Raw genomic sequence first — 14,769 nt, 5'->3', positions numbered from 1 at the left:
ATTTCGAATCCAGCCCATGTTTACTTTCATTTTTCATTTTATTTTTTGTTTTTACAGTTTTTGTTCCTCTTATTTCTCCTGCTTTACCAACCCCCATCATCTGCCAGAGAAATGGGAGGAGATAGGGGCACTTGGTTTATTCTTTTCTTTCTTTCTTTTTTTTTTTTTTCAATATCTGAAACCAATTGGCTGGATATCTTCAGAAAAAATCACCTTTTCCCTGGTGAGTTTGTTATATAAGGTGGAGTCTCATTAGTTATAATTCTGACCCCTAAGAAACTGGGTTATGTTTATTCCTAAGGATTAAGGCCATCTTGACCTGGTTACCCCTTTAGTGATAAGTATGCTCTTTTTTTTTTTTCCCCACACAAACCCACAGGAGTTCTTTTATTTGTTTTAATAAATGCCAACTAAAATCATATTATTTTCAAGCCATTCAAATGTAAAACTAACCTTTTCTTCCACAGTGTCTTAGGTATGCAAATTTAAAGACTGCATTAAGAAATAAAACAATAGAAAAGAAACCCCCAAAAGGAGAACCAACTAAAATATAAGAACAATATGACACAAGTATACCACAATATATGGTATAAATCTCCATAATAACAGTCTTCCAGAAATAGTGGCTGAGATGATTGTAAAACATAAGTTTAAACAATACAATGCTGCTCATAAGTCTTGTATGTATATGTATATGGGTGGCCAGAAGTAATGGTGGCAATAGCAGAAGCTAGAATCTCCTGGGGAGAAGCCTCACTATTTGCCTGCCAGTCTAAAGTTGGGGGGAAACAGATACGTTTTGGGCACAGTCCGTCAGGAGAGAAGGTGTTATGGAACCAGGCTGGAACGCTGGTGGAAAAACCAAGCGGCACTTGGAGATCTTGGTGGATCAGAGATTTATTTAACACCGGCGGGCTCAGAGGAGACCGTTTCTCCAAAGATCTGAGCTCCGAATAAAGGGGGGGAAGGGTAATTTATAGTTGTCAACTTCCATATCTGTGGCAGGTTTTCACGTGCGTGGCAAACAGGGCAAGAATAACACGGAAGAGGGGTCTTCAAACTAGAGACCAGGGCTTGTTTTAGTCCCCTTGGCTATCTTATGGTGTAAAACTTTTTTTCCCAACATTCCCCCCTTTGATGCCTTTTAAAAAATCTTTTATTAGGCATCACTTTTTAGCCCTAGGGGTTGATACCCTCAGAGGGCTAAGATACGTGCTGCAGTTTGGCGAGCAACAGTGTTTTCAATAAAACGTACCAGGGTATTTAGTATACAGGGGCCAATGGTCACAAGTAAAATTATGGAAAGGAGGGGCCCTGCCAGGGCAAGGAGACAAGTGTGCTCTTTAATCCCCATCTCCTATTTTACCCATCCCCCCCCCCCCCCCCCGCACACCTGCACCCCGCCCGCAATCATCAGTCTATTCTTTATAGTTAAGAATCTGTTTCTTGGTTTGTCTCTCTCTCTTTGTCTCCTTTGCTTGTTGTTGTTGTTGTTTTTTATCTTAAATTCTACATATAAGTGAGATCATGTGGTATTTGTCTTCCTCTGAATTTATCTCATTTAGCATTATACTCTCTAACTCTATTCATGTTTTTGCATTGTCATTTTATTTTATAGTTGAGTAATATTCCATATGTGTGTGTGTGTGTGTGTGTGTGTGTGTGTATGTATGTATGTATACACACACACACACATACATACACCACCCCTTTATCCACGCATCTATTGATGGACACTTGGGCTGTTTCCATAGTTTGGCTATTGTAAATAATGCTGAGATAAACATAGGGGTGCACGTATTCCTTTGAACTTGTGGTTTTGTATTCTTTGGGTAAATACCCAGTAGTGCTGTTGCTGGATCATAGGGTAGTTACGTTTTTAACTTTTTGAGGAACCTCCCTACAATTTTCCATAATGGCTGCACCAGTTTGCACTCCTACCAACAGTGCACAAAGGGTTCCTATTTCTCCACATCCTCTCTAATACCTGTTGTTTCTTGTGTTGTTGATTTTAGCAATTCTGACAGGTGTGAGGTAATATCTCATGGTAGTTTTGATTTGAATTTCCCTGATGATAAGTGATGTTGAGTATCTTTTCATGTGCTTGTTGGCCCATCTGTATGTCTTCTTTGAGAAATATCTCTTCATGTCTTCTGCCCATTTTTTAATTGGATTATTTGTTTTTTAGGTGTTGAGTTGTATTGGTTCTTTGTGTATTTTGGATACCAACCTTTCATCAGATATGTCATTTGCAAATATTTTCTCCATTCAATTGGTTGTCTTTTTTAGTTTTGATTGTTTCCTTCACTGTACATTCTATTTGGTAAACAAGAACTCCTTTTCTTATAGGCTCAGCTATTTTTAAAAGTCTTTTTATTTTGAAATAATTTGAATTTATTGAAGATTTGTAAGAATAATACAAGATCTTCTCAGACCTCTCATCCAGGTTTACCAATTAACATCCTGTCACATTTGCTTTATTACACTGCTTATCCCTCTCTTTCTTTACTTTGCCTCCAAATGTTATTTTTTTCTGATCCATTTGATAGTAAGTTGTAGACATCATGCACTTTTATGCTCCTATATTCTTCAGTGAATATTTTTTCTTTCTTTTCTTTTCTCTTCTTTTTTTTCTTTTGTGAGAAAGAGAGAGGGCAAGCATATGCAATTAGGGGAGGGGAAGAGAGAGAGAAAGAGAGAATCCCAAGCAGACTCTATGCTTGGTGTGGAGCCTAATATGGGGCCCTATCGCATTACCTTGGTGTCATGACCTGAGCTGAAATCAAGAGTTGGATGCTCAATCAACTGAGCCACCCAGGCCCCACTTGAGTGAATATTTTCTAAGAACAGGGATATTCTTTCCTATAACCACCATACAATTAGGAGATTAAGAAAATTTTTAAGTAATCTCTAAATTTTTAAGTAATCTCTAAATTTTTAAGTAATCTCCATACCCATCATGGGGCTTGAACTTACAACCCTGAGATCAAGAGTTGCATGCAAGCCAGGCGCCCCAGCACTTTTTCTTTAGTACAAAATCATGCATTGCATTTAGGTGTTGTGTCTCTTTCATTTCCTACAATTGGAACAGTTCATTAATTCTCTTTGTCTTTCATGACATTGACTTTTTTTAAAACCTTATTTATTTATTTTGGAAGAGAGTGAGTGGGGGAGGGGTATAGAGAGAGGGAGACAGAGAATTCCAAGCAGGATCCGTGCTGTCAGCACAGGGCCTGACACGGGGTTTGATCTAATGAACTGTGAGATCATAACCTGAGCCGAGATCAAGAGTCAGATGCTTCACTAATTGAGCCACCCAGGTGTCACGACATTGATGTTTTTGAAGAGTATAAGCCAATAAGTTAGTTATTTTGTAGAACGTCCCTCAGTTTAGGTTAGTTTGAAATTTCTCTTAATTAAATTCAGGTTATGTATTTTTTCCAGGAATACTGCATAAGTGATGTTGTGGCCTTATGAGGATATTACATAAGTTTGTCTTATTGTTTGTGATGCTAATTATAGTAGTTTGATTAAGGTATTGTTCATCAGATTTTCCACTGTAAAATTACATGTTTTCCCTTTGTAATTAATAAGTAATCTGTGGGGACATACTTTGTATATTAAAATCCTGTTTCTCATCAAAATTTAACCAGTAGCTTTAGCTCTTGTTGATGATTATTTCCTGAATCTGTTATTAGTATGATGGTAAAATGCTTTTCAAAGTTTGTAATTTCTTCAACATATATTAGATGCCATTATACTATAAATTTAAGATTTCCCTTATTTATATATTTATCTATCTATCTCTCATCTGCTCTTATTACCAACACTTCTGATACCAAATGTTTGTGTTTTCTATACCAATTACCCAGTTCTCTGTGGACACCAACTGAGTGTCCTACAATTCAGTTCAATTCTGACACCACCTGGAGTTACCAAGACCTTTCAAGTTAAGGGGTCAGTCACACAAGCCTGTGCCTCCTTCAGAGAAGTCCAGACCTGCCATAATTCTTACCAACTGGCTATAAATCACAGGTTTCATGACCCCTCCTTGGGTTCAGTAATTTGCTGGAATGGCTCATAGAACTCAGAAAGATGGTTTATTTGCTATTACTGATTTATTTTAAAGAATACAACTCAGGAACAGACAAATGGAAAACATGTATTGGGCAAGGTATGAGGCAAGAGGTGTGGAACTTTCATGCCTTCTCTGGGCATGTCACCCTTCCAGCACCTGGATGTATTAAAAAACTTGGAAGTTCTCTGAACCCTGTAGTTATTATAGAGGTTTAATTATGTAGGGATGCTTGGTAAAATCACTGGCCACTGTTGATTAACTCATTCCCTAGCCTCTCTCGCCTCGTTGGGGATCCTGATGTGGGGCTGAAAGTTTGAACCCTTTAATCATGCCTTGGTCTTTCTGGTGACCAGCACCCATCCTGAAGCTATCTTAGGAGTACCTCAGCCAAGAATCATTACTATACCAAAGGCACTCTTATCACTCAGGAAACTCCAAGAGTTTTAGAAGCTCTTTTGCTAGGGAACCTGTGATGAAACCAAGTATTTATTATATCACAGTATCACTCTCATTATCTATGTGATCTACATAATTAGTGTAGGTTTGTGGATTCTTCTTCAGTGGATTAAGTTAATACCTCAAGGGTTTATTTTTCTTTAAGTAAATGATAATGACTTTTTTCTAACTTGGCATGATTTAGTAAGAGAAAATGAGCTAAAATCAAAGCCAAAAAGGTCTTTTATTTAGCACTCTTGGTTTTTTAGGAACAGAGATTATCTCAGATGCTTTGTAATTTTGAAGCTATACTGTAAGGATACGCATAATAAGAAGAAAAGGACAAATCACAGCAATTTGGCAAGACCCCTGCATAACCCAGGCAAAGTCAAGCTGAGATTTTATGACCACTCTCTCTTTTTCCAAACAGAAATAAATTGGACGATTATGTGAGCGTCATGGAGGATAGAACTGATAAGTCATTTTAGAATCTCAGAAGGTTATGGATTCTTGATTATATAACTGTTCGTCTACCTTTAGGAGTTCACAGATTCACCAATAACCTGACTTCTTAAATCTTTTTGCTTTTCTTGCTACTCTTAACTGTCTGGTATATCCATATCGCTGAGAAAAAGAGGGGCGGGGGAGGGGAGAAGAGCAGAGGCATGAAAAGTTATCACCATTGTTGCTTGGGCAGAGATTCCCCTACCAGAACCATCAGAGTTTGCTTACCAATCTTCAAACTATATCAGGTGCCCATTCCCAGCCCATTCAGGTTTATGTATAGAGTCATGATTTTCAGAGCACATTCCTTTTCATAGGAATATCTGGTGGTTAGCTCCCCTTGTAGTAGGGTTGTTGGAGAGGGCATTTTCCCTAAGTGGCTTCTATGGATATAGTTTGCAATATGTATCTGTATCTTGGTTCTTCATCCTGCCAGAACACAACCTTTCTCTGTCTGTAAGCAATATAAGCTAAGTGATTTACTTTCTGAGTTCTTTTCAGAACATTGTGATATTTCAATTTATTGTCAACAATAATAATGCTACAAATTGGTGTAAAATTGGGACAAGGATTTTCAATAATCTAATACCTTGTATTATTCACTAAATGTATCATTAAAGTATGGCTGTTAATTAATGTGCCTGATTAATTTCACCTGATTAAGAGGTATAAATATAACTGTATATTTCCTTATACTTTTGTGCTGTGATAGCATCATCATTTAGTATTTTCCTTAAAAAGAGCTATTCAGCACTTTCTTTTTTTTTTCTTTTTTAATTTAACAGAGCATTTTTTAATTTTAACAGAGCATGTGTGGGGGAGGGGCAGAGAGAGACAGAGAGAGACAGGATCTGAAGCAGGCTCCAGGCTCTGAGCTGTCAGCACAGAGCCTGACGTGGGGCTTGAACTCCAGAACAATGAGATCATGACCTGAGCTGAAGTCAGACGCTTAACCAAAACTGAGCCACCCCAGGCACCCCTATTCAGCACTATGAATATTGTCCTTAACATTTTCCAGAAACCCAAATAGACTTCCCACATTGTATAATTTGCTTTTGAAAATTTCCTGCATTGAATTTCACTTGTTCATGTGTTCTTTATTTAATATGATTAAAATATTAATAACTAATTGTTTAAAGTGGAGTATTTCAGTTAATTCCATGTATAATTAAAAAATTTAAATACATTAACATTTTACAATATAGTCTGTGATTGGGATTAGGACTGTTTGTGTTTGCTATTCAAATAGTATAATAATATTTGATATTTGGATAAAATGCTATTTTTCATATCAAGTATATTTGTTTAAAATTTTAGAGGGGCTATGCTAGGGTGCTTGAAAATTTGTATTTAACATAAAATTATTTGATTATTTTCAGATATTAAAAATACAGAACAGTTTTGGGACTCTCACAGGCTTATCTGTTAGATTTTTCAGGTTTGCATCCTTTAATATTTGTCTTTTTGTCATACAAAGAATATTTGATCTCTAGGTCTTGCTCAAAATGGGATGGGGGGGTGAGATGAGATACCCTTTCAATTCTTTTCTAGAGAACAAAAAACTATCCAATTTTTTTTAAGTGGACTCGCCCAAATGATTAACTTTATTTCACAAGAGGAAACACATCTTGATTTTAAAGTACAATACGTTCCTTGTATATTGTGTGAATTGTTAGATGTGTTGACATTTTAAAAAACTGTCTCACGGAACCAACTATTTACAACAAGCCCAGGCCAGCCAGAACTACTTTGGGAAGGGCATATAGACTTACTGAAGTTGAAACTACTACAAGGCAAGATTATTCTAGAGACATGAAGTCTGGGTTTTGGCTTTGGGAAATAGCACTTTGGAAGTTACTCTCTAGGTAGGATTAAATATAAAAGTTTGAAATGTGTATCTAAAATGAATGAAGTTACCATACTGAATAGATTGCCAAGGGATTTTAAAAAAACATTTTGGTTACTGTTATTTCAAATGCGTTAAGAATGTTTGAAACTGAATTGTGGAACTACCTTATAATGAAGGCTTTAAAAGTACATGATCTTTCCTGGCTGTGAAAATCTGATTTTATTATTATCATAAGTTGATTATAAGAAAGCTATTAATTTGTGATATTTAACCTATGTCTAATTGAAAAGAGAAAAGTATTTAATTATGTACCTGTAAAAAGAAAATAAGCTCTCAATGCCAAATTATGATTCATGCTTCTCATTGTAATAAACAGTGAGGTGAAAAATTACAATACAGGAGTCGAGTATTCATAGTTATTTTCTGAATTCCAGTTCTAAGTGATGGAAATGATAATTTAATATTAGCACAGTTCTAAGTTTTTATATTGTCTATAGGATATATATGCACATATACATATGTACACAAACTGTATGTTGTATGCTATATATGGTAGTATTAGTCTATATATACTGTATACTATATATTTATAGAGTACATTTAAAAGGTAATTTATAATATACAGTATGTACACTATAAGGTATGTTTATGTGTTTACAGTGTATAGATATGTAATGTGTGTGTGTATATATGCATATATATATGGAGAGAGAGAGAGGTAGATAGACATACTGTCTATAGTGGAGAACAGTGCATTTCTAGCATTTCTAGGTTATTTCTATTGTGTCATATGTAGAAATAATTATATCAGTAATTATAAGTCTTTTTAGTTACAGCAGTCATCTTCTAAGCAGAACTTCCTTTGCCATATTTTTTAAGGTTGTGCTATATAGAATTACTGGTGGCAGTTGTGTATGTTTGTTTTCTCATTTTAGCCCTCCACTAAGCAGACTGTTGTCAAAGGATATATTATTTTTATTAACATTTTTTTATTGTTTATTTATTTTTTGAGAGTGAGAGAGACAGAGTGTGAGTGAGGGAGGGTAGAGAGAGAGGGAAACAGAATCCAAAGCAGGCTCCTGGCTCTGAGCTGTCAGCACAGAGCCCGATGAGGGGCTTGAACCCACGAACCACGAGATCATGACCTGAGCCAAAGAAGCCCGTCGCTTAACTGACTCAGCCACCCAGGTGCCCCTTTTATTTTTTTTAAAGTAGGCTCCACTCCCAACATGGGACTTGAACTCAGGACCTTGAGATTAAGTGTTGCAGGGTCTACTGACTGAGACAGCAGGGTGCCCCGTCAAAGGATACAATTTAAAAGAGAATGTGATCATGACTTTTATGAAAATATAAAATGAACATATGTCAAAGATTACATGTAACTCATTAATTATTAATATGATATTGTTGTCAGGTCTAAGTACCACATGTTTATTATCAAATAAGGGCTAGTGAAATGAATGTACAAGTGAATGCAGAACAGATAAAACTGATCAATATCCATGGGACAATCATCAGGACCAATTTGCATTTCAATGGGTGGGAAATATTTGTATTATCCATTTCTATAAGTTAATTTCTCTTTCTACAGAGTTATGAAAGAGTCTAGTCAATGACAAATGCCTGAGCTAGTCAAGACACCCATTAAATTTCAGTCTTTCACAATTTTTTCTTATTGAATACTGTTCAATACTGTTCAATACTGTTTTCATCTCTGGTAATTTCTATTAACTTGATTTTAGTAGTTGCAATAGAGAAATTGTTTCATATCCACCTATTTATTTCAGTTTAGTATTCTGTGAGGGCAGGCACTCAAAAATGCATTTATCTCTAAATCAATAAAGTGATGCTCTGGGTGTAAATGCAAAAGTTGAATGGTTAAAACCCGTGTCCTGCTTCAAAAAGTAGAAGAAAATAGGGTTTTTATAAATCTAACATTATTTTAATTGTAATAAAGGAGTCAGTTATTTGAAGGAGTCCAGCAATGAATACTTTTAAAAGCAAGAATTCTCTTCTAATGGCATTAATTCCTCCTTGCCTTATTTGTTTTATAAATTAAAGCTCTGTATATCACATTTTAAATTGGGTATAACTTTAACTCCAAAATAATTAGAAGCACCGAACCATGAATGAAGCAAGTATGGCATGTTATACTTACAAAATCCTCATATTGTATGATTTTGCTCTGATGTTTGCTCCCTTGCCAGTCATTATATTTTCCAGTTTATAATTAATAATAATACATTAGAACGAACTTAGAGTTACATACCCTTCTCATTTTGAGGAATACCAAACATGGTGAGGTAAGCTCCATCTATATATATCCCTGGCAGTTAGGCTGTGAGCCAGTCAGATAGTCCTGCTCAGGATATTGACTCTTAAGGGAGTGATGGATGTTTAATTAGATTAGATGCTGCAGCGGCAGAGTACTTTCAGTAGTATGAATGTGGAGAGGGGGGATGAGTATTCAGTGGGTTCTCAGGGCTATGGGGCGGGTTTGTGGTTTAGGATTTTCGTGTTACCTTGCCTTCTTTGATTTTCTCTGGAGTCTGAGTCTCTGGGCTTCCAGTGATTGTGTGATCTACCTGATCTACCTGATTTTCTTGCAATAAGTTTCTTTTCTGCTAAAGTTAACTGTATAGTTGGTTTCTGTTGTTTATTAAGCAAACAAAAACCAAAACAAAACCCTAGTAGAAGAAACAACCAAGTACATGATTATGTTTCTAGTTATATGATCATTATCATAGTAGAAGAAACAACCAAGTACATGATTATGTTTCTAGTTATATGATCATTATCAAGTTTACATAGGACAAAGTTACTATTCTATGTGGGAAAAATAGAAACAATTCTGAAATAATTGGGTTGCTGAATTATAACCTAAGAGACCACATGAGTCAATTTATAAAATAATAGTGATAACTATAAATATATCATTTTGAAGTATTGTAATCTATCTTTTGCCTTAGAGTCACATGTCCAAGAATATCCTTTGAATATTTAAAACTTTTCTGGCATCTTAAAATATTAGCTGCTTCTAGTAATAGTGGAGTAGCTCGTATTGAACTAATCCTCCTGCAGAAAACCATTATAAATTCTGGACAAAATACAAAAACCCCACAACTCTGAAGGCACTGGAGAGTGACCATAAGCAGGCAGAATTGGAGGGGGGAGTCAACACTTGGAAGGAGAATAACACTGCATAAACAAAAATGAGATTTTATTGCCAACAGACCTGCATTACAAGAAATGCTGAAGGGAGTTCTTCAGGCTGAAGTGAAATGATACCAGAAGGAAACTTGGATTTTCCAGAGGAATAGAGAGCACCAAATATGGGAAGTATGTGGGTAAATGTATTTATTATTCCCCAGTTCTTTTAAAACACATGTGACTGTTCAAAGTAAAAGTTTTAGCATTGTATTATGAGGTTTATGGCATATGTAAATGTAATACCTACAGTGATTATAGCATAATGTTGAGGAAGGGAAATTGCAAGCCTCTTGCATTTTCATGCAGTGGTACAATATTAACTCTCAGACTGAAAGGTTAAGGATGTATGTTGCTATCTTTAGAGCAACCACTAAAAAATAATGCAGAGGGATTGCTAAAATATGAGGTTAGCAGTTTTTAATATGCTGGCATGCAGCTGCATTCAGATTTTAAAAAAGAATGACAAATGTATTTAAGTGATTAGATCTCAAACATAAGATAAAATTTTTAAATGGCAGAGTGGAAAATACTAGCAGCCTGTAAAAAGTACTGAAATAATGCCGAAACTCTCTGGTAGATAATAATTATTAAAATTTATTGAGAGCTATGTATCAGCATTGTGTTAAGCTCTTTACATACATTATCACATTTATTCATTACAACAACCTTAATAGGGTTAATAAGGAAATTGAGGCATGGTATGGTATTAAATAATTTACTCATGGTATCATAGCTAGTAAGTGGCAGAGGCAAAATTTGAACCCGGGATACCTGACTTTAGAGCTTGTGCTCCTAGCTACTATATTATATTTCCTCAGAAAATGAAACCTGCATTAAGCTTTATTACCACCATATTGCAGATAAAGTAGAGTATATGAATAAAACTAAATTAAAGGTGGGTTGCCTATGTGGCTCAGTCGGTCAAGCATTGGACTTCCGCTTAGGTCATGATCTCATGGTTCGTGAGCTTGAGCCCTGGTCAGGTGAGCCCTGCTTCTCTCTCCCTCTCTCTCCTTCCCTTTCTGCCCCGTGTGGGCTTCTCTCTCTCTTCCTTTCTGTCCCTTGCTCACTTGTGCCCTCTCTCTCATTCCAAAAAAATAAAAAAACAAAAAAACCCCCAAAAAACCTAAATTAAAGGTAAAGTATTTGTTAAAAATATGAAATATGAGAAACCTTCAATTCCTATTTCTAATATTCTTGGCATTTTCTTTTCCTCATACATAATATATATATTTCACTTTCTCCTGTGTTAACTTGATAATGATCATCTACCTGGGTGTATCTCCCTGGTTAATCTCTTGGGCAGATAATTCCTATCCCAAATTCCCTGCCCTTTGGCTTTATTTTGTCCCTTGGCCCTTCCTTTATTTTTGTGGCCCCTCTTTCAATATATCTGACTGGAAAGCAAGAGCTTACAGCCTGAACGAGGAAAAATGAGGGAAACATTGGTAATTGATAGGAAAACATAGGTGTTTCATTGGTGACTCATGGGGAAGAGAGAAAAATCAGGCTACTGTTTGGTGGGGAAGGACATAAACTTATATTGAATGCCCTCTGTGTATCAGTTTCATAAAAAAGTTCCACATTGTGTCTTCTGCCATTTCTGTATTGCAATGCATGATATAGCTATGTTTTCAAACTTTTTTTGTTAAATAGCAAAGAATTTTTTTTTCCAAGTTAAAATTTTCATTTTATTGCAATATGTAAAACAAAAGTGGTATTTTATTTATGCAGCTGTTTTAGTAAGTTCACATTTGTAATATTTGTATCAAGTCAGTGAGATTAATCATGTTTTGCTAAAAGCAAAATTTGTAGATAATTATGATCTTGGCGTCATCACCCAGTTATTTCTGTGGTTTGTGTCTGTTGCTGAACATTGAGATAAGTGGTAAAAAATGGTCCTACTAAGAGAGGGGCATGGAGTCACTCTGCCACATCCCCACCCCTTTTCTTGTGTTACCTTGAGTGATCATTACTATGTATAGACACTTGAGGTTTAAGGCATGTGAGAGAGTCTGAAGGGTCTTTTTGAACTACTCATTAGGGATACTTCCACTCTGAAGGACCACTGACTAAACTGAAAATATGCTTGCTAGCCACATCAACCAGGATATAGCAAATACCATGAAGGTAGAGAGTTTTGGGGTTATTAGTCATCACAGATAGTGGTAGTTTTTTTAAAACTACCTTTTTGCTTTTTTATGTCAGTGATATCTCAGTGCATTTATGCCTCATCCATGTGAATTAGCAAATGTTTGTAATCAAGAAATTGGGTATAAGGGGGTGCCTGGGTGGCTCAGTCGGTTAAGCGGCCGACTTCGGCTCAGGTCATGATCTCACGGTCAGTGAGTTCAAGCCCCACGTCGGGCTCTGTGCTGACAGCTCAGAGCCTGGAGCCTGTGTCAGATTCTGTGTCTCCCCCTCTCTGACCCTCCCCCGTTCATGCTCTGTCTCTCTCTGTCTCAAAAATAAATAAACGTTAAAAAAAAATTTTTTTTAAAAAAAGGAATTGGGTATAAGGCCCTAACATCAAAGATAAAGAAGGAAGAAAGCTGAGTGGTATTCATTATCTGATAGGACAACACTTAAAATCTTGGGGCTTCCTTGGGCTTCTCTCTGTCCAGCTGGATCTTTGCATAGATGACATAGTATAGCTCTATCTAGATATATGTGAAACAATTCATAACATATATGAGGCATAAAGGAAAAAATGTGTAATACAAGTGTACCTCCCCTTGTCTTCATTTAAGAACTAGAATATTACCGGGGCTTCTCAACCACGTATAGGTCCCTTCCCAATTCCATTCCCGTTCTTCCTCATCAGAGATAACCATCCTGAGTTTTGAGTTATTCTCTGGCTTTTCTTCATAGATTTCTCATTTATATCCTAAGTAGTGTAGTGTTTAATTTTGATCATTTTTACATTTTGTGTAAATGAAACAATGTATGTTTTTCTTAAACTTGCTCCTTTGCTCAACATAGTTGAGAATCAATCATGTTGTTGTCTGCTATATACTTTATTCATTCTCTATATTAGTGACCTTTAGGTTGTTTTTAATTTTTAACTATTTCAGACATTGCTACCATATACATTTTTGTACACGTCTCCCAGTACACATGAGAAGCTGTTATTGAATTTTTAAAGCTCTTTGGAGAAGGGCTGTCTTCAGGAATCTACTTAGTAATTTCCATAGTCAGAGATTTCTTCCTGTTTTCTAATTTAAACTAGTTTTTTTTTTAATGTTTATTTAACATTAAATAAGAGAACGAGTGGGGGAGGGACAGAGAGAGAGGGAGGAGACACAGAATCTAAAGTAGGTTGTCAGCACAAAGCATGATGTGGGGTTCGAACCCACAAACTGAGATCATGACCTGAGCCGAAGTCAGATTTTTAACTGACTGAGCCCCTAAACTAGTTATGTTATAGTTTAACTTGTTACCTTATATTCTAGAAAGCATAGTGGTTGAACCACATTGCCCAGTTTCAAAACTCCCAACTCTCTCATGTCTGTGTAATTTTGTGCAAGTTATTTTATCCCTTCTGGCCTCAGCTCCTCATCTGAAAACTACGTCATATGGTTATTGTAAGGATCAATGAATTAATCTATGTAATCTATGTTACGTTTACCTGAAACATGGTAAACATTCAATAAGTGTTAGCTATCATTATTCTACCTGTAATGGAAATGGAAAAAGCTGTCATTTATCTTTTATGAGAGACCTGTTTATACACTTAAATTTAGTACTTCCAGCTCTTTTTGAAAGCCTACTTATGAATAAAAATTTACTTAGTCCAAAATTTAAACACTTACTAGATGTGTGACACTGTGCAAGTCACTGGGCATACAATCAGCTGCTAAAGTGATGTGATCTCTGCCCTTAAGAAACTTGAGTTTAGTAGGGTTAGAGACATAAAGCAAATGCACAAGTATAGAATTTCAACTTGTTATTAGTGTTCTGAAGGGAAAGAATATGGGCGATGAACGTGATAAAAACAAGAGAATGTCTCCTTGAGATGGAGGGACTGAGGAGAGCCCCTTTTAGCAACTGATATTTAAGCACAATAAAAGCAAAATAACTAGAGGAGCATTCCCTACAGGGGTCATCGTGTGCCGGGACTCTCACATGGAAAAGAGCCTGGCGTGCTGGGGGCCTAAGAGAATCCAGAGAGTCTGAAGTTTAGCAAGGCAGGAACCGTGAAATTGGAGAAATTAGAAGAGATACAGGCAAGGCCTTGCAGGCCAAGTGAAGGACAACAAATGGGAATTGGGATGGATTTGAGAATGGAGAGGGGCAGGACCCATTTACATCTTAAAGGATCTACCTGTAGTAGAGAGAAGGTATAAAATACAGATTCGTTGGGGAGGCTGTAATCAGTTGTAGAGGTGGCAGATGATGATGACAGTGGAGATGGAGAGAATTAGACATTCAGAAATATTTAAAACACAGAGTAGATGAGCCTGGGTGGTGGTTGTATTTGTAACCATGGGTGGTGAGAGAGAGGGAGGTGTTAAAAGTAGCTCAGGTTTTTGATTGATCAACCTTCTTTGTTAACTTTTGAATTGTATTTGTATTTTTTTTACTCAACACGCTCAGATTTGCAACTTTTCTCTTTAGTTGTATAATCTGTAATAGAATTTAATGCTTTTTAAAAATAGACGCTTGGGACACATGGCTGACTTAGATGAGTGGG

At 36.2% G+C, this 14,769-nt stretch overlaps 1 protein-coding gene across 6 annotated transcripts in view; it reads left to right on the top strand.

The window, feature by feature from the left end:
* Positions 1-14,769, top strand: part of WDPCP (WD repeat containing planar cell polarity effector) — a 607,526-nt gene that overhangs the window by 258,528 nt on the left and 334,229 nt on the right. The window contains exon 2 of one of the 6 annotated variants that reach the window (XM_053200668.1): positions 10,100-10,205. The exons of the other annotated variants lie outside the window; for them this stretch is intronic. The gene's annotated coding sequence lies outside the window, so the exon portion shown is untranslated. The remainder of the gene's footprint in view (positions 1-10,099; positions 10,206-14,769) is intronic. 6 annotated transcript variants of the gene reach the window in all.

The sequence above is a fragment of the Acinonyx jubatus genome, chromosome A3, assembly GCF_027475565.1.
Source record: "Acinonyx jubatus isolate Ajub_Pintada_27869175 chromosome A3, VMU_Ajub_asm_v1.0, whole genome shotgun sequence".
In the NCBI taxonomy this organism is placed as follows: domain Eukaryota; kingdom Metazoa; phylum Chordata; class Mammalia; order Carnivora; family Felidae; genus Acinonyx; species Acinonyx jubatus.
The sequence above is the reverse complement of the archived record's forward strand: the minus strand, read 5'-3'. Positions and strand labels throughout refer to the sequence as shown.